Here is a 24,032-nt window from a genome sequence, read left to right on the forward strand (position 1 = left end):
GCTGCGAGCGAACTTCCCGAGGCGTGGTTCGGTTCTGCCGTTTCCCTCTTGGTTGTAGGATCATTTAACAAAACTCAGCGGGTTGCTGAAACAACCTGGCAGGGTAACTCATGGGCATTCTTGCAGTGGGAAGACCGTGGGCGTCCGGCATTGCCCAGAACAATCTCCCCCGCACGTGAATCTGGCCGAAGTCGGGCCACGTGGAAAGTGTGCTGCAGCCGCGGGTACCAGAAGCTTCCGTTCCCTCCGTGTCTTCCCTCACGTCTCTCCCGTAGGCTGCCGGGCGTCTGTGCATCGGCCCTGAAATGGTCTGTCTTTCACATCCGTCAGCCCGATTCTCCGCCCTACCGCACGCTGTTGCTGGGCGGGTAAGAAGCGGACCGACCGCATAGCCTATCATCTGTTTCTGCAGCCTTGCTGACGTGGAGTTGCGAAAATTACAAGATATTTAAAGGGCGCAGTGTGGTGCCTTGATATACGCACACACTGTGGCAAGAACCCCACAATCAGCTAATACTCCCATGACCCCACGCTTTTCTCTCTCTCTCTCTCGTGTGTGTGTGTGTGTGTGTGTGAACATTTACGTTCTACTTTCTTAGCAAACTTCAACTACATCCGAGTGACCCCCTACAGCCCCGCGTCTTCCTTACCACGACTCATCTACAGCCCAAAGTCTGCACCCTTTTATTTTACCCGGCTCTCCCCATTTCCCTCACCTCCCAGCGCCTTCGCCACCACTTTTCTGATGTTTCTGTGGGTTTTTGCTTTTTTTCTTTTTTTTAGATTCCACATCTATGCGATGCCACACAGCATCCGCCTCTCTCTGCCTGACCTACCTCATTGGGCATCACGTCCTCCTGGTCCATCCCGGCGAATGTCAGGGTTTCCTTCTTGCCCACGCGGGACAGCATCCCCCTGCGCGCCAGGCCCGCGTCCCCTGTGTCGGTTCCTCGGCGCGGCGGCCTCCCCTCCTCGGCCGCTGGGACTGATGCCTCGTCCGGGTCCTGTTTTCCTTCCTCCGCGTGCAGACTCGAAGTGGGACCGCCGGGTAGTACGCTGGTCCTGCTTTTAACTTTTTGACGAAGCTCCGTCCCTTTCTCCGCCGTGGGGGCACCGAGTGACAGTCTCCCCGACAAGGGGACCCTTGGCTGTCCCCTCCGCAGGTGCCGGGCTCTCGGGGGGCCCCGGGGCCCGGGGCTCCGGCATTTCTGTGCCTGCCCGCCCCCACTCTCTCCCCCGGCTGTGGTCGTCCCAGTCTTTCGCCTTAATCCACGTCCCCCGTTTGGGTTTCTTGGCTTGTGCTGTTTTCGGAGGCGAACAGGGCCGGGAGCGCCGGGGAGGGCCTCACACCTGCCGCCCTCACCTGCAGCCCGGCCCCAGGCGGCCCTTCTGCAACACAGCCCTGCACTCGTCTCTTCTGCTAAGTCACCCTTCGGTGAGTCCCCAGCCACATAATTCCCAGCTCTGAGCACTAAGCTCCCCAGAGACACTGAAAGGAGAACAGTGGGGCCCAGCCCCGCGCAGACTGGGAAAGGCCTTGGCCTTCGGGTTCTGGCTCTCGTTGGTCTCGGAGGAATCCCGCTGCCTCTCGTTGGTCTTGGAGGACTACTGTCTCGTTGGTCTTGGAGGACTCCCGCATCTCGTTGGTCTTGGAGGAGTCCTGTCTCGTTGGTCTAGGCAGAGCCCTGCGTCTGGACGTTGTTAAGAGCTCGCTGGGAGGTTCTGATGTGAAATTTGGCCTTGTGACCGTGGGTCTGTGGCCTCGTTTCTCCCAGTGTGGTCTGCAGACTGGCAGCACCGTCATCATCGCGGTTTGTTAGTAATACAGCCTCAGTCCCAGCCCGGACTTAGTGACTCCAGATGGACATTTTAATCAGACTTGGGGTGGTAGAGACACGCATTAGCGTGTCCAAAATCCAAACTGCTCGGCCCCGCTTTAGTTCCCAGAAGCCGTCCAACACAGCACCTCAGCCTGAGTGGCTTACACAACAGGAACACATAGTCTCGGGTCTGGAGGCCGGGAGTCCAAGGGGTGGGCAGGGCTGGCTCCTTCTGGGGTTGGGAGGAGGATTCTGGTCCAGGCCCTTTGCCTTGCTTGTGAATGGCCATCCCCTCCCAGAGTCTCGTCCCTCTGTGTGCATGTCTGTGTCCAAATTTCCCCTCTTTATAAGGACACCAACCTTATTGGATCAGGGCTCACCCTAATAACCTCATTTCAAGTTGATTACCTCTGTAAGGACCCTATCTCCAAACAACAGGTATATTTTGAAGTATCAGGGTTAGAACTTCAATATGTGAATTTGGGGAGTATGTAGTTCAGCCCACAGCATCCGTCATAAAGCCCGATGAGAGCCTGACCTTTCTCTTGCCCACCTCCACCTGCTCCCGTTCTCCCCCAGGCCCCTTATGGTTTCTCATTGCGATCTCTCTGCCCACATGGTTTTTCTGCCTAGGTGTTCTTCCCCAATCTTCCCACCGGATGAAGTCGCTTACTTATAAGACCCAGATCAAAGGTCATTCCTGTCTGACAGTGTCCTGACCTCTAGCCTCCCAAGTAGAATTAACCCATCCCATGCTTTCTTGCCTCAGGGCCTCTGAAACCTTTCTGCACTGATTTTCCATGGCTCTGTTTCCTACTGGGCCATCAGCAAGTCAAGGGCAGGGTTGGGTCTTCCCTAACTTTTCATCCTTTCTGCGTGGCTCACAGTAAATGCGTGTTCACAGACTATATTTGTTGTAAAATGAATGAAATGCCTTAAGAATCAAAGCCCAAAGTCATCATTTAAAAAGTCCGTAAGTTTTAAGCCAGTTACTGATGAACTGGCAGAGAGAGGGCTATCAATGGTGGAGATAAAAAAACGGTAATTCAATAGCTTTCACTCTCTGCTATTCAGCAACTCTGGGCCACTTCAGGGAATCACCTGCCCAGTAGAGGCTGAGATCCAACAGGGGTGGAGGGAGATGCCTGATTGGTAGAGGAAGCCGCTTCTAGCCTTTCCTCTAGCTTCTCATCGGCTCTCATGCCTCACCTTGCTCTGCCTGCCTACCTGCTTCACTTCCCCAAATCCCGACCACAGTGCTGAAGTTGCAATTCCCGCCTCCGTTTATTTTTTAACCAGCAGCTGCTCAAGCACGCTCATGAAATCTTGGTATCACAGGGGCTGGGAAAACAACGAGCGTGTCCTGATTAACACAAGACGCCTCCGAAGCGCCATACGGTCCCAGTTGGAGGGCACCTTCCCCCCAACGTAGCCACCTCCTTCCAAAGTCAGGCTTGTGTTAGAGGGTGTTTTCCCTGTGAAGGACAGGAACGCAGGGACAGTGGCTTTCCTTGGGCAATACTGCGTCATCCTGAATTTTTTTTTTTTTTTTTTTTTTTTTAGTAACAAAGTCTAGATTGGTTCAGCTCAAATCCCAAATAAGTTCTTTTTGCATTCGGTCTCCCACCTCCCTTTCACACAGAAGAAACCGTGGCACATTTCACCAACAGATACGGTGCATATTCATTTCTAATAACAGATGCATTGTTAAAAGGTAGAGTAACAGGGGAAAATGGGAAAAGGGGAAAAAAAGAAGTTAGTGCCGAATGAATTAATATCAGGTAGGTTGCTCCATAAACATGGAGCTGGATCCACGGTGATTATAATTATAATCTGGCCGTAATACTCTGGTGGTGGATACTCTCCTGTAAGTTTGCAATGGGATGTGCAATCTACCTGCTGGCTCTTTTTCTTCCCCAAAGATAAAACAGTTCCTTTCGCAAATGTGTGCTTTTACTTTCCCCCTGAGAGCTGGTCATTCATTTCTCACAATGTTCAAAAAAAAAAAAAAAAAAAGATGGAGTATGCTCGGTGAGTTCACACATTCTTAAAAAGCACGAGGACACAGAAATGATTTTCTCTTCACCTTGTTTTTGTGGTTGTTGTTTTGGTTTTGGTTTTGGTTTTTTGGTTTCTTTTAGGACAGAGCTCGCTCTCTCTCTCTCTCTCTCTCTAAATCCCTCTTTCTACACCTTCCCCTCCCCTTCCTCCGCCTTTTCCCAGCTGATATTACATGATGTACTCTGCTTCCTAGATCTGAAAATATGTCAGAAGCTTGAGCGAGGAGAAGCTGGTGGGGTCTAGAAATGCGCACAGGAGTCCATTCTCTAATGCCATCGAACAGAAAATCCATTTGGAGGAGGAAAGACAAACAGGCAGTAGAACATAGACTCATTTGAAGTTTTTAAAAAATTAGATTTACTGTATTATAAACTTAGAGAATTTTCCCCCAGTTCGTCTCTGCTGCAAAGAGATATTTTAAGGGTCATTGTAAGGAAGAGTGTTGCTTTTATTTTCTACATTCAAGGATGCCACAAATATAACGTCTGCTCAGAGTAGGGGGGAAGACAATAATACTGCCTCTTTTCTATGGAGAAAAGGCAGCTTCTTATTTTTATGCTGAAGTCTTGTCAAGACACTTATATTTTTCATAGCATTAAAAGTTATTTTTTTTATTCCGCTTAATTGTTCATTGAGATTTCAAAACCAAATCTGCCTCCTTGCCAAATATCTTTGTAATCTGTACATTTCACACTGGCTTCTTATAATAGGTTTTCTCGTGGGATCTAGCATTCTGGCATCTGCTTTGTTATGATATTATAACAATAATTAACATTTAGCACTTACTGTACAGCCAGCCTTTGATCCATATTTTTAACAAAATGCAGTAACAATGCTCTTTCACACAGCATCTTTCATCCCGGGGCCTCAGAGTAGTTGGCAGCATCATATTATAACCCAAGATAGTTGTATTCACTCCTGAAATCCTCCCAACACCCCCGTGGGGTCTGTACCCAGCAGGCATCTTCCTTGGGGAACGAGAAGGGAAGAAAGGTCAAGTGAACTGCCAGGCTGCAAGAGAAGGGCGGCACAGCCAGGAATAGAATCCAGTCCATTTGCCTTCTTGGTCGGAGATTCCAATGCTTCAATGTACCTATTTTTAAGTAAAGGAGACGGGGAGAGGGAAGTAAGAAGCACCAGGTTTATTGTAACAAGAATGTACATATATCCTGAAAGTTGTGCTTTGTCTTCTGAAATGAATCCTTAGAAACAGAACAGTGATTAGATTATGAGATGCCTGTGCAATAAATATTCATGAGAACTGACTTTGTGCCCCGTGTCAGGTCTCTGCTAAGTCTCTTGCCTTTGCAGAGAGCTTGGGAGGTGCACGAATGACTCCAAGAATTGTAATTTCCAGCCTGTCTAATCAGGGCCCCAAGGAACGTTGCTCATACGCAGCACTCACTCTGTTAACTAAATGGTTAATGTGGATCAATTTTACCCAAAGCTACCCTTGGAACAGTTATCTTCCCTCTCCTGTTTTTCTCCCGTGGGTTGAAACCCTTAACTCCTAGCCATCTTTATAGCAAAAGAAGCATATCACTGTGTTGAATTTGGGGTGATAGTTAACCGTGGTGATAAACCAAAAGAAGCCAGTGGTCACTCTCAAATCCAGATGGATGAGCATGGCTATTATATGAAAAATAATCATCTGTATAGCTAATTAATGCCTAAGAAATGTGGGTATGTTTTCATCCAACCTTAGCTTCACTCTGGTTTACAAAATATCAGGTAAACATAAAGGTGCAGATCATGGTCAGAATTGGCATGAAATGAGGGAGGTCACGTGCTTGCCACAATGACCCACTTAAGTTACCTCTGGGTGGATTGCGGTAATAGCTACAGAAAGAGTGGGAAAGACAAGTGACCCGAATGCAGACGAGATAATGTTGACGTAGCACATGGTATGCTAACTCCTTTAATGCTCCAACAAACCTATGAGGCGGGATCTATCATTATCCCCACTCACCGGGGAAGAAGCTGAGGTTGACAGAGCTTAAGTGTGTTGCCCTAAGTCCCAGAGCCAGCAAGGACAGAGTGGAAGCAATCTGACTCAAGATGCACTCAGAGTCATGAGTTAATGCAGCTTTCTGTTGGAAATACCCATAGCTCCAGAAGGTAGTTTAAATATGATTGTTAATAATGATGATTAGTAGTCAGAGCAATATGGCAGCCAGCATGTGTTTAGTGCCTGCTGTGTGCCAGGCACTGTTCTAAACTCTTCACATCTATAGATTAGCTTTACAGCAACCTTTTGAGGCCTAATTATTATGTTATCCCCCCTTAATGGTTGATGAAACTAAGTCCCAGGCTGATGCAGTTAGGAAGTGGTTCCTGTAATGAATCTAAAACCATTTGCTACGCCCTCTCCCTTTTTTCAACAAGAGGGGGGAAGAAAACACCAGTTTGTCTGGTCTGATTCTGGGACGGTGGCAGCTTCAAAGAAGAAAGGCCTGTGTCCACTTTTGCCAATTCTTATTTGTCCCTTCCAAGTGCACGAAACGCATCAAAACACACTATTCGCTGAGCCTGCATGGGGCCCCCACTTCTGTCCCCACTAAAATGAGAACAAACACTTTTCGAAATGAGTGATTCCATACAGCACATCCCAGGCCAGTCCATAAAGAAAACATCCAATTCAATTTTAAGATGAATTTAGTCTAGATCTACATTTTTACCGATCCCATATGCATCTTGCTGGACCTTCATTTTAGTAGATTCTCATTCTGCATGTAAATAAAAAATAATAGCGCCCATCAGAGCAGACCTCTGGACAGGATACTTCTTCATAACAAGACATATAGCAGAAAATTTTGCCAGTGAAATACTACAACAGTGAACATCTCTGTGCACATGTCTGAGAAATCATTGTATAAAAATTGTAGATTTTATTTATATTGATTGATTGTCGTCTTTATTTTTGAGAGAGAGAGAGAGAGAGAGAGACAGAGTACTAGCAGGGGAGGGGCAGAGAGAGAGGGAGACACAGAATTCGAAGCAGGCTCCAGGCTCTGAGCTGTCAGCCCAGAGCCCGGTGTGGGGTTCAAACACCCCAGAGTTGATGTGGGAACCAGAGTCAGACATCAGTATAAACAGGTAACTCCTGTTACCCCCACACAGTCCAGCAGCCACTCTGAAGTGAAAAATCAGAACCCACAGCACTGAGAAACCCAAGTAAGATTTCGTGTCTTGTAACTTGGGGCAGTAAGCTACGAGAAGTTATAAATATTTTCAACTACAAAGAGCTATCAAGCCGAGCCTCGTACATTGGCACCAACTTGGGTTGCTGAGTTGAATCCTGTTTCATCTTAAAAAGAATTTCTGCCATGTGAATAAATTTGAAGATGATTCAAATTAGACTGATGTAAGTCATTATAACTTGTCCCCATGGGATGGCATTCTCATGGTCCATGACAGCATATCATGCCTTGGAATGACTTTTATGAAAATGGTCTTCATACCCTTGCCTCTCTAGAAAAGGAGCTCATGGAATGCACAGTGTTTGATATAAAAGTTTTACTATAAAAGCAATGAAAGAAATTATAGATTGCCTAAACAAGAAACAAATGCTCTTTGTATGATCCCGAAACCAAGGAAATGTTGAGAGGCCCTGGGTCTCTGGGAGCACACTGGCGATTCAATTCAATCAGAAGAAAATAAAGCATGCGTAAAGTCACATGTGGAAATGTAGGTGGTGTCCTAGAACAAGGAATCCTGATTAAATGAAGCATCTGAGCATCATGTGTTCACAGCTAAGAATGCCACATGGCGGCTTCAGAAAGGTGTTAAGAGTCTGTCCCCAAAACACAAATCAGCTGCAGTTTCTACGTATGGAGCCAGCAGCACCTTCTCCGGAACCTTCCAGGGCTGCCTCTTCCTGGGTAATAGGAATGAAATGATCATATTGTTTCCAAGGCTGCTGAAAAAGTCTAGGGGAAAACGCTCCATCTGTAGCATGTGCTGTTTGTGATTTAACTCTGGATCCTTCCACATTCATGTTTCTCCAAACTTCCTATGGGCATCAGGTACAAACGGAGGTGGTAAATGTTAGCAAGAAGGAAAAAAAAAATGCTGTTGCTCAACAATTCAGATAGAGTATAATCCACACGGAAATCAAGAAGTCCCTCTCCTGTCCCTGTTCATAATTCTAGAGAAAACAAAAAAACAAGTCATATTTTGACCCATGATTTGGTCAGATACGATGTTGTGTCATCCATTAAAGCTAAATATCAGAATAAGAGTGAAATCAGTCACATGCCACGGGAAGCCAGGCTTGGATGCAAATGTGCTGATCTGTAAGAAACTGCAATTTAGTGTCTCGTATAGCTTTCTGATCTCTGTCTGCGGATCACCCGTGTACTATGTAGGCGCCCAGCCAACATTGCTGAGGCCCGCTCCGAGAGCCCCTCTTCCAGCAGGACCCAAGTTTCGCAAGATCACATTCGTTTTTGAGAAGCGGTAATCCGAAAGTTAGGACGTGGCTCGATATAAATGAAGCTGAGTCATTTACCTGAGCCTGACTTGAGAAGAGCAGGAAACCAGGGCCTGTGCAGTTGAGGAAGAGGGTGGCTGGGCAGAAGGAGAGACGTGGAGCCCCTGCACAGGACTTATTAATATGAAAATTAATGTAATACGATCACTGTTTCTCTTAACACTGTGGAGTAAGAGCCAGGAGAGGTTATTCGACAGAATGGTAACCTTGCCTATCTAGTAACCCCAGGGAGATCTGGAAAAGTATGAATTTTGATTTGAACAGTAATGACCTAGTAAGTGATCCAGCTTTTGGCTCTATCGTGACCGTATTAATTTGCCGGTTCTGGTGTTAAACCCAAACAGAGGCCCTGAGGAGATAGGACTGTTATCTAAGCTACAATTAATATGCTGAATGTGCTATTTAGAAATAGCCCCCTAGTTCTGTTCTGCTATTGTGAACATAACTTTTATTCCATGGGCAACTTTATAAATTCTCAGAAAAATTTAATAAATGTGGTATCATCTAAAGGAGAATAGGGTTGTCATTTACAAATAAATGCCAGTTTCAATTTTAGTTTTAGACCTCAAAGTCAAAAAAAAAAAAAAAACACATCAAAAGGGAGAAACTGTCCCTATATTCCGATGCACATTAATTTCTCTGATTTAGGGAAAATGACTTTGCCGTGATAGATTGAATTTTACCTCCGCTTGGCATTGTGTCAGCAGGCTAGACCCTTATCTGTTAACTTGCCCGCGAGATGATTTTTTTCCAATGGCACTTTTTCCTCCCCACAGTGAGGGGAAAAAAAAAAAAAAAAAAAAACCCTTTCAAGTTTAATTTGATTGTTGAAAGGCGGTAAAGGACACCATTGAACTTTATGCATACTAAGGATTTATCACTCCATTTGCCAGGCTTAAAGTGGTCCGTGTGTAGCTAGTGCTCTTAGGATTGTTTGAATTTTATATAACTTCTGGGAAAAAAAGACTACCTGACCGGCACAAGGGGCTGCCTTATCAGCTGCTGAATTGCAGCCTTAACAGCATAATTATTCTCTATCGGATTGGGGGAAATTCCAGGACGTTCTGGAGTGCGGTCATGTGATGTTCAGGGCTCTCCACTCGAAAGGGACTTTTAGGGCATTGGGTACGGAGGAATGCCGTTCAGGGAGTGCTTGAAGGTTGTGCATTCTCTGGGCTGACAGCTCTGGGCGCTGCCCTGCACTGCTTAGGTCCTGGGGCGCCACGGATTTCTAGGCCTGGATACCTCGCCCACCTGTGTGCAGGGGAAAGACCCCCAATGCTGAGCCTGGCTCCACTGTGCTGCATAAAAGGAAGGCAAGGTCCAAACCCTGCTCTCCGGAAGCCAGGCAGTGCCAGCAGGGAGTGGGGAGAGGGAAGGGCACTTTCTAGTCTTTTTAGGACCGCCAGTCACACTATCTTACTCCAGAATCCAGTTTTGCACTGGAAACAGGAGGGAGGGGGAAAAGGAGCCCCGCAGCCCTCAGCATGGCCTCCTCTCTAACCTCAGGGCAGCTGTATGCTGGACCTGTAGACCTGTACCTCTGTAACCCCGGAGGCTGTGCACACGTCCTGTGAAACAGATCCCGCCAGGCTGCCGTTTGCTCATTGGCTGGGTGCTTTCCCTTCTTCGTCCTCTACTTGCAAATCTGAAAATAGGGGTCGTAAAAGCCTCTGCTCTGCAGGGTTGTTCCGCAGCAAAAAGTTCCCTGCATGCCCTCCGTGGCAGGACATGTTCCTGCGTCTCCCATGTCCCTCTTTCAGACTGATGTGGCCCAACAGTTGTGTCTTCATCTGCACCCGTCGCCACCTCTTGGTTAATAAATAAGCTCTTGGTGGATCTGGACCAGGACCTGGAAACACTGACAAGAAGAGGAAGAAACAGAGTGGATGTGTTCCACGTCTTGAGCAAATTACGGATCCTTTCTGTACCTCGATTTTAAAAAAATGATGTTGGGGCACCTGGGTGGCTCAGTCGGTTAAGCGTCTGACTTCAGCTCAGGTCATGATCTCACGGTTCATGGTTTTGAGCCCCGCATCAGGCTCTGTGCTGACAGCTCGGAGCCTGGAGATCGTTTCAGATTCTGTGTCTCCCTCTCTCTCTGCCTCTCTCCCCACACTCAACGTTCTGTCTCTCTCTCTCAAAAATAAATAAACATGACAAAAAAGTTGTTTAATTAAAAAAAAATGCTGTTAAACAAAGATCCCAATAATAGCAGCTCCAAAGGGTTGCTGAGAGGATCCCGATGGGATAACAATAAAAATAATTTCATACAGTTGAAAGCACTTCTCCGATGTCTTTTACTGTAACTATTGGGCGTGCAAACATATTTGTCAATTGGGAGAATTCACATTACTGGCCCTATGGCTCTTCTGGTTCCTCCTGACCAGGCTAATGGCACACCTTTCAGTCAGCAATCACGTTGACCCCCCACCAATCTCAGGAGGCAGGTATGAGCAGCTTGAAAACTGAAGACAAAGCTGTATGACCTGTCAGCACCCAACAAAGGCCTTTTGTAAACGGGGAGCAAGCCGATCATGCAGTCCTCCTGGCACAAAGCCCTCCAGAGAATCGACCCTGGGAGGTGTTAGCTGGTCAGTCTCCCCAAAGGTGAAAATATCACATCAAATCTGTTTAAGGAGCTACAGCGTAAAGAGAGGGTGCAGCCCTTGGGTGCCCCTGAGCCCAGTGGGTCAGAGGATCCACGGGAGAAAACGGAGTGCCACGCCTGGGCGCTTCCGGACTACCTCCCACCTCCGAACTCCATGTTGCGGGCGCCCCACCTACAGCAGGAAATACCCCAGATGAGGGCTCTCCAGCAGATTCTCCTGGGCTCTCTAGGCCTCTAGGCCATTAAGCTCATCACTGACAGAACAGCCTTCTGCAAGCACATACTCCTTCCTGGTCTTCCTGGAGACCTGCCTGGCTGCCTGCTGCCTGGGGAGCCCTCCAAAGGCTTGAACTGAATGTAAGGACCCCCCCCCCATTAATGGATCTCCCACATGGAGCTTCCTATTCAGTGGATCTAGTCCTGTTATGACGTCCCCCTCCTGCTGCCGAATTCACCCCTGCTCCCCGCACCTACATAGGCTCCATTTCCTCCAAAAAGCCTTCCCTGATCCTTCCTGCCCAAATGCTTCTCCCTCAACTCTAAACACACTCGTTCAGTGGCTACGTATGTGTGGAGGTCTTCTGCGCCAAGCACGGTGATGGAGGGATACGTAGGGAACCCCTTTATTTATATCCTTCTTAAACATTGTGCCTGGGGTACCTGATACTGATTTCAGCTTTGTATCTGTGTACCAAAGGCCTGCCCGTGACTGAAAGCATCCCTTTTCTCTGAAAGCCCAGAGCGCAGACTGCAGAAGTTGGGGTAGACAGAACCAAGGTGAACATGGGGTCGCGGCTCAGCACGGCCCCGGGGGGGTGGACTTCCAGGCAGAGGTGGCAAAGCATTCCCTGCTCTGAGTGCCCGGCCCTCACCAACTATAGTTCTCCCTGCTGGCTGGCTGCCGCCCAGACTGCGCATTAGCCTGGTTCCAGACAGACTATCAAAAGCACATGAGGGACGCCTGGGTGGCTCAGTCGGTTAAGAGTCCGACTTTGTCTCAGGTCATGATCTCGCCGTTCCCAAGTTTGAGCCCCACGTCAGGCTCTGTGCTGACAGCTTGGAGCCTGGAGCCTGTTTCAGATTCTGTGTCTCCCTCTCTGTCTGCTCCTCCCCTGTCATGTTCTCTCTCTCTCAAAAATAAATAAACATTAAAAAAAATTTTAAGAAAAAGCACATAAAAATCACCAAGGTCGATCATTTCGTCAGGCACTGTAACAGAATTCAACCATTAGCACCACTGGTCTTCTGGAAGAATGTGATCCAGGGACACTAAAACCCTCCAGGAAGCATCTTCATTACCGGCATTTGTGCTCCAAATTTGAACTTATATTTCTTTTCTTTAATGTTTATTTATTTCTGAGAGAGAGAGAGAGAGAGAGAGAGAGCATAAGCAGGGGAGGGGCAGAGAGAGAGGGAGACACAGAATCTGAAACAGGCTCCAAGGCTCCGAGCTGTCAGCACAGAGCCTGACACGGGGCTTGAACTCACAGACCGTGAGATCATGACCTGAGCCAAAGTCGGACACTTAACCAGCTGAGCCACCCAGGTGCCCCTGAACTTGTACTTCTGCACTTCTGCAGTCCCTTATATGTACATTAGCATACGTTTTCTCAGTTTAAGTTGCACAACAATGCTGTGCAGGAGGTTATTACCGTCCTTACTGTTACAGCCCAGGAAACCAGACCCTGAGGGTGAAGGACTGGTCCAGGATCACACAGCTGGGCACTGGAGGTCTCAGGCTCACCTGCAATCTCTCCTTACAGAGCTTGGAAGAAACTGAGGTTGTTTATTTCTTCCATGTGTTTATTTCAGATTCCTTTTACAAACAGCTGTAGGATTCAGCAGAAGATGCTTTAAAAAAAATCCTTATCCACTTGCTGGAAGAAGGCGGGATCAGGAAGAACCTCCATGGGCAGTGAGGAAGCCAGAGAACAGATATTTCAAGTCTCCTCTGCTTTTTGTGCGACCTAGAGAAGCAGATTAACAGACCGCTGATTGAGTGAAATCCTCAGGTACTTACTGAGCACCCCCTTTGTGGCTGGTACAGAACCAATAAAACAGTCTTTCAACACATTTCAATTTAGAATTGAGGGCCAGCAGGGAGTGGGTTGGGTGGGTAGGGAAATAGAGAACCGCCTTACCTCTGCCCTATTACCTTCTTACCTTATTATCTGGCCAGTAAGGTATTGGCCACCACTCCAGCCCGATGCCGACACCCACCATGTATCCCCTCAAATATGTTCCATATCCTCCAATGTCTGTGCCTTGGCATGGACCACCCCTTCTGCTGGGGATGCCCCCTGACTCGGCCTTTCGCATCTAAATCCTGTCCACCCTACACAGCAACTCCAAATGCCTGAGACCATTCGCTCCAGGAATTTTTCCTTTTGTTTTCTTTTTTTCTTTCTTTTTTAAAATCGCAGTGTAAGTAACACCCAGTGTTATATTAGTTCAGGGGCACAATAGAATCATTCAACAATTCCATCCATTACATCTAGGAATCTTTTTCTGATCATCCACAACTAGATGTGATCTTTCCTTCCTCCAGTAAAACCCCACAGGACTATTTGTGTCTCCTCTAGGCATTTATGTTCTGTCTTGTCTTAGATTTCTCCACCTCCCCTGACCAGTTCATGCGCACACACACACACACAGACACACACACACACACACACACACAGACACACACACACACACACTGGTCTGGGATGTCAGGGGCTACATTTCCTACTTATTTAAAAAAATGCCTTCAACAGTTGCCCTAACTATCCACATTAACTATCCACATAGCAAATGTCCAGTTAGTGCTGACTGAATTCCACTTGGTAAGACATGTAGAGGACAGTTGAATAGTGGGGTGAGGCAAGGAGGCTGAACGCTACACATAGTGTGTGAGATGCTGGCTAACAGTATGCCTCGCCCACGTTCACACCTCCCCTCCGGGGCCGCCTGTATCCAATATCTCATCAACACCACCCCCTGCCCACGGTGGAAACTCCAGACTTTTCTGAAGGTCCGGTCCAGTCCAACGCTCTCCATGGGCTCAGCTGGAGCCTTCACGGGCCCCACATCTCAATTCAACTCCTCCTTCTGCCCAGTCTCACTCTTGTCTCCACCTTTTCACAGGTGTTAATTCCAGGAGGCCCACCTCATCAATGTCCTGCGAGAGCAGCGCGGGACCGAGAGCAAGCTCTCTGAACACTCTGAACAAGAAGACAGAAGAGGCGGTTGCTGTATCTGGCGTGGGCAGCTATGCTTTAACCCCCTCCCGCCCCATATCCACCACACTGTGCCCCAGGTTCCCTGCCCGGCCTCTCCTAGCAGTGTCTCTCTCACAGTGTCTCCGTCACAGAGGCAAGCTCTATGTCTAGTCATGATGCAGGTGGTAGTTATCCAGATGGTGTGAGGCAAAGTGGGCCAAAAGGCTCTCTGCCCACAAATGCCTCCTATGGACCAAGCCTGGGACTGAGATTCCCACCATTACCACCAGCTCTTGGGGAGGTGGGCGTAAGGTCTCCAGAGCATGGAGGGGTGGGTGGGATACACCCACACAGCAAAATGAGAGGCACATTGGAAAGGGGACTTGGAGGAGGTGACATGTGGAAAGGACATTTCAGAGGGCACCCGGCTGGAGAAAAGCCCAGAATTGAAACTTGTATTCAGAACTGAAACTACTATTCAGAGTTTGGGTCACACTTTTAATTATAAGAGTGCAACATGCAATGAACACCCATGAGTGATCATTACTGGTTCCATATTTAAACTGAGAGGTGGGCATGAATTGGTTCATTAGGTGCTGCTAAGTGGGAGCCAAGCTTTGGCAGTTTTCAAATTTCCAACACGCTGCCAATTGCTTTGGCTAGTTGTGTTGCTTCCAGCCACAACTGAGGCCCTCCAGTAGGCTCATGGGTCCCAAGGCTCCCAAACTGGCTGTGGTCTCAGTCATACCACTTCTCAGCGCATGTGCCCAGCACATGACAGGCTGTCACGTGTTCATGAGACAGGAGCATAGGGGTGCCGAACAGGGACTTCTGCTTCCCTCCAAAACTGGGGTTACTATAATAGGATATTTTAATTGTTCCTCCAGATCTAAAACTTTATAGCCAGATAGACCTCAGACCCTGCTCTTCTTCTCTAGAAGGATTAATCACAAAGGCTGGGAAGATGGATGGATATTTGAGAAGCTCAGGAGGGGTTAGGGTCCAGTTGGCTAGCCAAGCTCTGTCACAGTATCACACACTGTGCTGCCACTCGTCCTAAAATGGGAAGCTCCAGGTTTTATCAAAATCCTATATCTTGCTTTATATTCGAGGGAACTTTTCAAATACATAACTAGTCCAAAGTCCACGTTGAAAAATGTTCAGGAACTCAGGAGGATGCTTTGTTTCACCCGAGTCATCCGGTTTTGGACAATGATCATTCTCTCCCACAAACTTCGGGTTTCTCCTTCACTTACTTGACTTTGGCAGTTGGCAGGCAAAAGTTTTATTGAAATGTCACCCTCAGAAGAAAGAAAAGATTATTTGATCGATTTAATCTAAGTGCCAATGAAAGCGCAAATGTTCCCCATGGACGTATTACCACACTGGGGGTTCACAATTGATTGCTTGAGACTGAGAAAATGAACCCAGCAAAATAGCTATTAGCTAAGTAAGTGTAGTTCAATATATACAGAACGTTTGTCCAGAGTCCTACCTGTGTCCTCTGAACCACCAAAGCCTGGAACTGGTCAAAATTAATCAGTAAATAAAAGCAAAAACCACTGAATTTGTAAGATAAGGACAGTGGTAAGCCAAAGACACGGATTTCATCCTTCGGAAACTCGGAACTAAATAAGAATCCAAGACCCCTCTGCCTTTGCTCACAGGCAGGAAGGAAAAACATAACCAGAATATGACACTGTCAGCAATTGACTTCAGGTGCCATCTGCATACGTTGCTGGCACTATTAATTTGCAATTAACAAGGGCCTTATGTTTTATCCCCTGCAACTCGCTGTCTCGAAGTCTGAGGGAGGGGGTTTAGCGGAAGGGAACATGCAGGTGGGTGGTGAGCCTTCTCAAAAACAAATAATTCTGCTTTTTGATACTGAATTACTGGGATGCAAGCTGCTCTTTCAAACTAATAAAAGGTCATTTGTTGAAAGGAAATGGAATATTCCCATTATGTCATCGTGTGAAGCACTCTCCAACGTATAGAAGTACATCACAGAGATGAGCATTGTGCCACGGGCGGGCTCGCAATCATTATTTACATTAGATACGGTGGTTTTTGAAAGGCCAGTTTGGTAGGCAAACTCCTAAACTTTCGAAATGGTCACAGGAGAACAAAATCTGCTGCAAGCCTGTGGGCCCTAAAATAGAGCAAGCAGTGAGAGGGTTCTAGATTGGTTCATCCCTGGCTTCTGAATCCTCGGTACTCTCCGTCCCTTATTTATGAAAGATTTTTTTTTTTAAAGCTCATTGTAGGGATTAATGAGATAATAGTAAAGTGTCCGGCACATGTGGTTTATTACGTGTCAGGCACTTTGCTACATCCTTATCTTGTTGTCTCCAAGTTTACTTATACATAAAAAATATTTCAGCCAGTTATCAACAAGCCATTTTTTGGTAAGGAGAAAGATGCCATTCATGCCCATTTTACAGAAAAAGAAGCGAAAACCCAAGTGGCTTTCTCACACTGCTTCACACTGCTTTCCCACTGCCCGTGGAAAACCTATGTTGGTCCAAAATGGAGAGTAACTTTCCTTGGTCAGCTCTCTTCCAGGACAAATTATTTCAGAGTTAAAGATGCGGAGGTAATTCCCATGCTCCAACGACATTGATCAGAAGGGCTTATGATCTGAGTTTCTTCTTGTTCTCAATGGGAACAATATAACTTTGGGGTGATGAAATTATGCAGGGACTCCAGCTGATGGGTGACTTGAAACGGATTGAAAGACACTTATCTTTACTTGCGGAACGTTTGGTAATACATGTAGCAACAGACATCTGCTAGAGTTGATTGAATGCTGATCTAAAGCAAAATGGTCAACCAATTAGAAGCTGGAAAAATCATAGCCTTTTCTAAGGCAGAAGCTGGGATTACTTAATAAAGCCAAAATAAGTAATGACAGCAAAAAGAAGGCACAGGTACTAATCATATATTCCCTCCCTGTCTTGAAGCCATACCAGCAGATAAGCGGGAACTCTGAACATTTCAATTAAAAGTCCCCGTGACACTCGGGAAAATATAACTTCCTCCAAAGCTGGAGAGAAATGCAGGTGTTTCTGCATCATCCAAAAAGTCTGCCACTTACAGAAAGAGCATTTCATGGTCGTTGGAAGCCGGGACACAATTCCCTTGAACACCCACTCCCGGGCCAAGACTTAGGGACATGACTCATCCGGAGTGAACAAGGCAATTTTCTGTGGGGAAAACGTGTCTCCACCCCAGATGTTAGCCAAGTTCTGCTTAATTAAGTAAAGTTCTGTGAGCCTGAACACGTACTAGCAAATGCTTTCCATTCTCCTAGAAAAACTGTGGGAAAAATACTGGTGGGCAAATGGGAGGGGTTGTATACTTGCACACTTGCTTGACCTTAAGACAGTTGATTTATTTCAAAGATTTGCACAGAGATAATTGATCAGGAAGTTGTCATTAACAATAGAATAAAATCGTACACTTCTCAAAAAGTTCAGTTTAGTTCAAGATGTATTTATTGATCACCTACCACGTATGAGAAGACTGTAAAAACAGATGTTTCCGACTGGCAAATGGAAAGATAGAAAATTGTTATGAAAGCAAGTGGACAAAAATGTCAATGAAAACATTTCTTCCCTGATGAGATTTCAATTTTGTGTGAGACTCAGCCACTGGCAACCTTTATACAAGATGTAATAAATATGAACCAAAGAAAGGCTCAAGAAACTTTCTGGAGACGGGGAGAGGAAGAACGGCTCAATTCGCATGGGAAAAAGTGTTGGGGGGCTTCACTGAGACCAGTTTATAAGTCAAGCCCCTACCGACACTTCGGTGAATACAGTACTTCCAATGCGCAACTTGACTGCTTAAAACAAGTGTAGGCTTACAGGGTGTTATAGATTGAATTGTGTTCTCCCCAAAGGCTATGTGGGAGCCCTAACCCCCAATACCTCAGCATGTGACCTTTTTTGGAAGGAGGATATGTATAAAAGTCATCAAGTTAAAATGACATTATTAGGGTGGGCTCTAATGCAATATGACAGAGTCCGACAGGGACAGGGACAGAGACGCACAGGGGAGGGAGGTGTGAAAAGACACAGGGGAGCACCATGTGAAGATGAAGGAAAGATCGGGGTGTTGCTTCCACAAGCCAAGGCCCATCAAGGGCTGCCAGCAAGCCCACCTAAGGCAGGGGAGAGGCTGGAGCAGATTCCCCCTCAGATCCCTCGGAAGTAACCACCCCGGCTGACGCTTTGATGGGGGCTGGAAAGCCTCCAGAACTCTGCGACAATATATTTCTGCTGTTTAGGTCTGTCGCACTTTGTTATGGCGGCCCCAGGATGCCCCTGGTTTGCCATTTTGAAAGACATTATTCTAGGGTCTCTGGCAGAAACCCCTGTTCTCCTAATGTGCACGTGGAGATTCACGGAGGCATTCACTGAAGAAATTTCTAGGACTTCTATGTATCTCGTTAATTTAAGACTTATTTTTTGGCATTTTTTTAATGTTTCTTTATTTTTGACAGAGAGAGAGAGAGAGAGAGAGAGAGAGAGAGAATGTAAGCAGAGGAGGGGCAGAGAGAGAGGGAGAGAGAGATTCCCAAACAGACTCGGAACTGTCAGCACTATGAGCTCCAACTCACAAACTGCGAGATCATGACCCGAGTTGAAGTCAGATGCTTAATCGACTGAGCCACCCAAGGGCCCCTTGGCATATGTTTTAAAGGCATTATATATTAACACGATGGTATAGCCAATAGGTCACAAGTAAACAATTACGTGTATATGGGATCCAATCCTTTGTTCAAAAATTATTTTCAAATGATTATGAATAATCAAAAAATTATTTGTGCTACTGTTAAACGTGACAAAAGTCTAGATAATCACAGAAAGAAAATGAGATACCTGATTCCCTCAAATTTCTCACGGGGGAGATACCAAATGATATGGCAGTGTGGCTTTACCCACCGCTAAAGGACAGTAACGGTACTGTGATGAGAGCCATCTCTGGAAGATGTCCCTTCAGAGTGGCCCCCAGTTACTGGGCGTTTTCAGGGGGCTAAGGGGGACTCAGACTATCTCTTGTCCAAAAATCTTCTTTTCTCATCTATAGGCAAGGAGCCCAGTGCTGTTGACACACACTGCACTATGTTTCAAAAATGATATTTTATCATTTCTCCCCATCCTCCTTCCAAACAGCCAGAACATAGAAGACACTGAATGAAGCTGGGGACCTTTTTGAATAAAAGCCGTTTTTACCCACCTCTTCCTTTCTTTGTATGGTCTTATTGCCCTTTTATTTTATTTTATTTTATTTTATTTTATGTAAGTTCAAGTTCATTTATTTATTTTGAAAGAGAGAGCTGGGGGTGGGGGGCACAGGACAGAGAGAGAGAGAGAGGGAGAGAGAGAATCCCAAGCAGGCTCTGTGCTGTCAGAGGAGAGCCCGATTCCAGGGTTGAACCCACAAACCATGAGATCATGACCTAAGCTGAAACCAAGAATTGGATGCTTAACTGACTGAGCCCCTCAGGAGCCCAGGTTTTACTGCCCATTTTGAAGGATCATTTTCTACCACCTGCCTCTCCAGATCCAGACCCTAATTACACCAAGAGGGGGCCAAATCCCCTGACCCAACTGTCCCTCAGCAACATGAACCTCTCTGAACCTATTGCCTGGGATGAAAATGTTAGCATTTAATTTAAGATGACCAGCTGAACTGTTATAGAATGTGCCATGTAAAAGTAGCAGCCTTCTTCCAGTAGGTCACAATATTGTCCCTTGAGGCCATGGACAATGGTTTGTATTTCCTGGACTCCACAGGGTCCAGCCCTAGGGTGAGGTGAGGATTAATCTACCTGATCAAAGTGAGGTCCCACGGGAATGCTAGAGCCTTTGTTTCTGTAGTAGATCAGACCGGTGTCAGCTCGAGCTGGATTGAAATTCTGAGTCTGACACTAATTTCCTGATCTGGAGCAAGTTACTTGACCTTCTTAGGGCTCCGCTTACTTACCTATAAATGGGTATACGAGCAGCTCACCCTTCAGGTCCAAGCAGAGATTCCACGAGCTAATGCACATAAGACGGTCTGAGCACAGTAACTGCTCCACAAACATCTAGTGGGTACATTTGAATCCGTCTCTAATCCTATTAATTGTGCTCATTCCGTCCCTCTTTCCTACTAGCCAGTGTTCGCCTTCTGAACATGTAAATATTTAGAACACTAGTGGCTGGTATTATGGAAAAACACTTAAAAAAGAAAAGGCATCGGGGCGCCTCGGTGGCTCAGTCAGTTGAGCGTCCAACTTCGGCTCAGGTCATGATCTCACAGTCCGTGAGCCAAGCCCCGCATCAGGCTCTGTGCTGATGGCTCAGAGCCTGGAGCCTGCTTCGGATTCTGTGTCTCCTTCTCTCTCTGGCCCTCCCCACTTGTGCTCGGTCTCCCTCTGTCTCTAAAAACTAAATAAATGTAAAAAAAAATTAAAAAAAAAAAAGAAGAGGCATCATGGTCTGAGTGTGTCCATATTCCCTCTCGCAGCTCTTTTCCCCTTAGAGTTGTTGAATGTGACGACAGCACTGCCGACAGAAACCAAAGAGCCATGTGTCACCTGCATGATTACAGCGTCTCTCTCCATTATGCCTCACAATTACCAAGGGAGAGTTGGCTCAACTCCTCTTTGATATCCAGAGGTGACTGGGTTCCTTTCTATCTTCTCAGAGCTTTGTAATGCAGTGAAGTAAATAATAAGTAATACCCAGACAACCAATTAAACATCATTTATTCAAGTCAACGGCAGGTTGGGGGGATCCTAGTAGGCACAGCAGAAGGCAGAGGGAAAGAAATGGGAGCTCTGGCCCTGGCCACCAAGAAGCCAAGACAAAATTAACATCTGAGTCATCGCCTTCCTTCCAGAGCCATGGGCTTCCTCGGCTGTAAATAGCGGGGCTCATTTTCTCTCAGCAACCCAGTGGAAGGTCTACATTCTTACATCCTTTTCCTGAGTGACTCATGATTCTCTGGACATGGACTTTCCATAGGCTTGTGGTCCAGGTATGATCAAGCTGAGCTGAGCTGACAGAAGTTGTGGTACACAACTGTGGCCACATTGCCTACTTCCCCTCTATCACTAACATCTGGGAAGTGTGACTGAGTGTGTAAAGGCTGGAGGGTGCTGTCTGTCATTTTCAGATGGTCATGTCAATGTAATCATTTTCTGCACAGTAATTTCAAGGCAGAGTATATTCAATGGCCCCCGAAGGAGCCTGTATTCACCAATGGCCCATGACTTTGACACAAGCAGATCCAAATTGTACTGTTTTGCAACAAGATTTTAAGCCAAGTCTGTATTTCTGTACGTAGGCACACTTTGTTTTCTTTTCTTTTGTTTTTTTTTTAAGATTTTCATTTTTTTAATATTTTTTAATGTTTATTCATTTTCGAGAAAGAGAGAGAGTGTGAGAGGGGGATGGGCAGAGAGAGAGGGAGACACAGAATCCAAAGCAAGATCCAGGCTCCGAGCTGTCAGCACAGAGCCCAACCCGGGGCTCAAACCCACGTACCACGAGATCATGACCTGAGCCGGAGCCGGATGCTTAACTGACTGAGCCACCCAGGTACCCCAAGATTTTCTTTTTTTTTTTTTTAAGTAATCTCTACACCCAGCATTGGGCTGGAACTCACAACCCAGAGATCAAGAGTCACAGTCTCTTCCAACTGAACCCAGCCAGGTGTCCTAGAATACAGGCAAACTTTGAATTAGCTTGTCTAATTTATGTCTGAAAGGCATAAATGAAAAGTCTTAGTCTGTACCACTGACCAAATAGTGAGCAGCTACTATGAGCCAGAAGCTAGGGAATCAAAAGTATGAATTAGACATAATTAGGAGATTGTTGTAATACAGAGCAAGTGAAAAAATAGGTTCCCCGGGGCCCAGCACCGTGACCATGGTGTTGGGCAGTTCCCTTCCCCTTTCCTCATCCTCCTCCTGGGAAGCAGGCAGGGACACAACTCACCATTCCTTCCTCAGCAGGTGTTCTTTATGGTGTGAACCTGGTGCTATGGTGAGACAGAGGACGTAGTGATGCCCCTGGGGACAAGACCTCAAACAGTGGAAGCCTCCAAATTAGAAACAGTCAATGATAGGAACAAAAACGAAGCCAACTGGAACCCCACCTTGCTCTCACTGTCACTTCTCCCTTGGGCCAAGGATGCATCTGAGTACCACCAGCAGCTCCTACTGATTTCCAAAGTCTGTGTGAGGCTGGGGGCTGTTGGGGAGAAAGAACCTCCACTTGGCCTCAAGGCTCTGTCCGGAGCTGGAACACTATAAACATAGAGAACAAGTCGCTATCCCACCCCCCCAACCCCAGAAGTGTTCAGGAGCGATTTAAACAAATGCCTGATTAAGGAAAGCCAGCCCACAGCACACATACTGGAGGGCAGCCACGCCCCCCCCCCCCCCCCCGCCCCCCGGAAAGCGCTCCCGATGGCCACAGAGTCATTCTGGTGGTCACAGCACCCTCGCACCTCCCCTTCTACAGCCCCCACCTTCACCCCTATGCCCCACAAATATCAATGGGAGAGAAAACAATTGTTCTGGAAAGATTGAAAACACCCCTCTTGCTTCTTGCCAGAGCATTTGCATTTTTGGAAGAGGTTCTTATTTCTTTTTAAGGCTCAAAGCGAGAAGCTTTTAGAAAAGCTAAAAATATCTGGTAAAGAAGAAGGAAAAAAAAACTATCCAGCTTTCCCTTCTTTATGTGCAAAAGGCTCAGAGGCACATAGAGGTGCAGAGTCAGCTTTTTGGTTCCCGTCTCTGAAGGCACAGGGAAGGAAAGGTGTCATGGGGCCTGGATCTTTAGAAACAAAGGTGTGGAGAGATAAAGGTAAAAACAACCCAAGAGCGCGCTATGAAATCATGGCAGCTGAAAGCTGAAAATGTTCTATGGAGTTGACTTAATATAAACTCCTCGTTTTACCATGAAGGGAACTAAAATGCAAACAGATGAAGGGAGTTGCCTGGAGCCCCAGCACTGAGTTGCGGTAGCTGAGATGAGAATCAGCTGGATGCCCTCCCCGCCCGGGGGGCCCCTCGGCTGTCCAAGGTCCTCCTGGGCCCTCTCTTCACTATCACACCACTTATACCTACAACCTGGAAATGACTCTTGAGGCTCTGGTCTAGCCATTCACTGATGTGGGGCTGCCTGATTCATGGGGAGGCTGAGTTTCCTCCACTAGCCCTGGCGAGCCACACGACTCTGCAGTCTGGGGGCCCCACTTCCAGAAATCATTGAAACGCCAACACTCTCAAAAGGGGTTTTCACCAAGGACCACAATATCAATAGGAAGGTCACTAATTACTCAGGATCAGAAGAATTTCATTCTCATTTTAGAGCTAGAAGCGCATGCCCTCCATTTAAGAGATAAGAAACAGAGTTCAAGAAGGGGCCATGATTTGTCCAATGGTGCCCAAGGTCGGCACAGGACTGGAGAACTCTGCCTGCACATCACTGCCAGTCCTGCCGTGCTGCCTCTGTTGAGCTTTTCTTTATTTTTATTTTTTTCTTTTCCATTTACTCCCTCAGTCAACATCATTATTGAGTCCGTACTATTCACCGGACATAGTTCTTGGCACTGAAGATACAACACTGAGCAAGACAGAGATTCATACTAGGGGGACGGTACCTCCCATTGATCCCACCTGACTCATATCTTCCTATGAGATGCACACATACAAGATGGCCACACACGGGCTTCCATGAAAACTCCCCCCTTCAGGAGCAAGAGCATTGGCAGTGGCTCCCTATGGCCCACAAGATGGAGCATAAACTCATTGCTGTGGTCCACAACCTCCATCACCTGGCTTC

General features: G+C 46.8%; 1 long non-coding RNA gene across 1 annotated transcript; it reads left to right on the forward strand.

Moving 5' to 3' along the window:
* The first annotated feature begins 1,350 nt into the window (after positions 1-1,350).
* LOC132688718 (uncharacterized) lies at positions 1,351-15,896 on the forward strand. The gene is made up of 3 exons (XR_009614692.3): positions 1,351-1,435; positions 12,797-12,996; positions 14,111-15,896. It is a non-coding gene; the product is annotated as an uncharacterized LOC132688718 (long non-coding RNA).
* Positions 15,897-24,032: the final 8,136 nt, after the last annotated feature.

The sequence above is a fragment of the Panthera onca genome, chromosome A3 (genome assembly GCF_046562875.1).
Source record: "Panthera onca isolate mPanOnc1 chromosome A3, mPanOnc1 haplotype 2, whole genome shotgun sequence".
NCBI lineage: Eukaryota > Metazoa > Chordata > Mammalia > Carnivora > Felidae > Panthera > Panthera onca.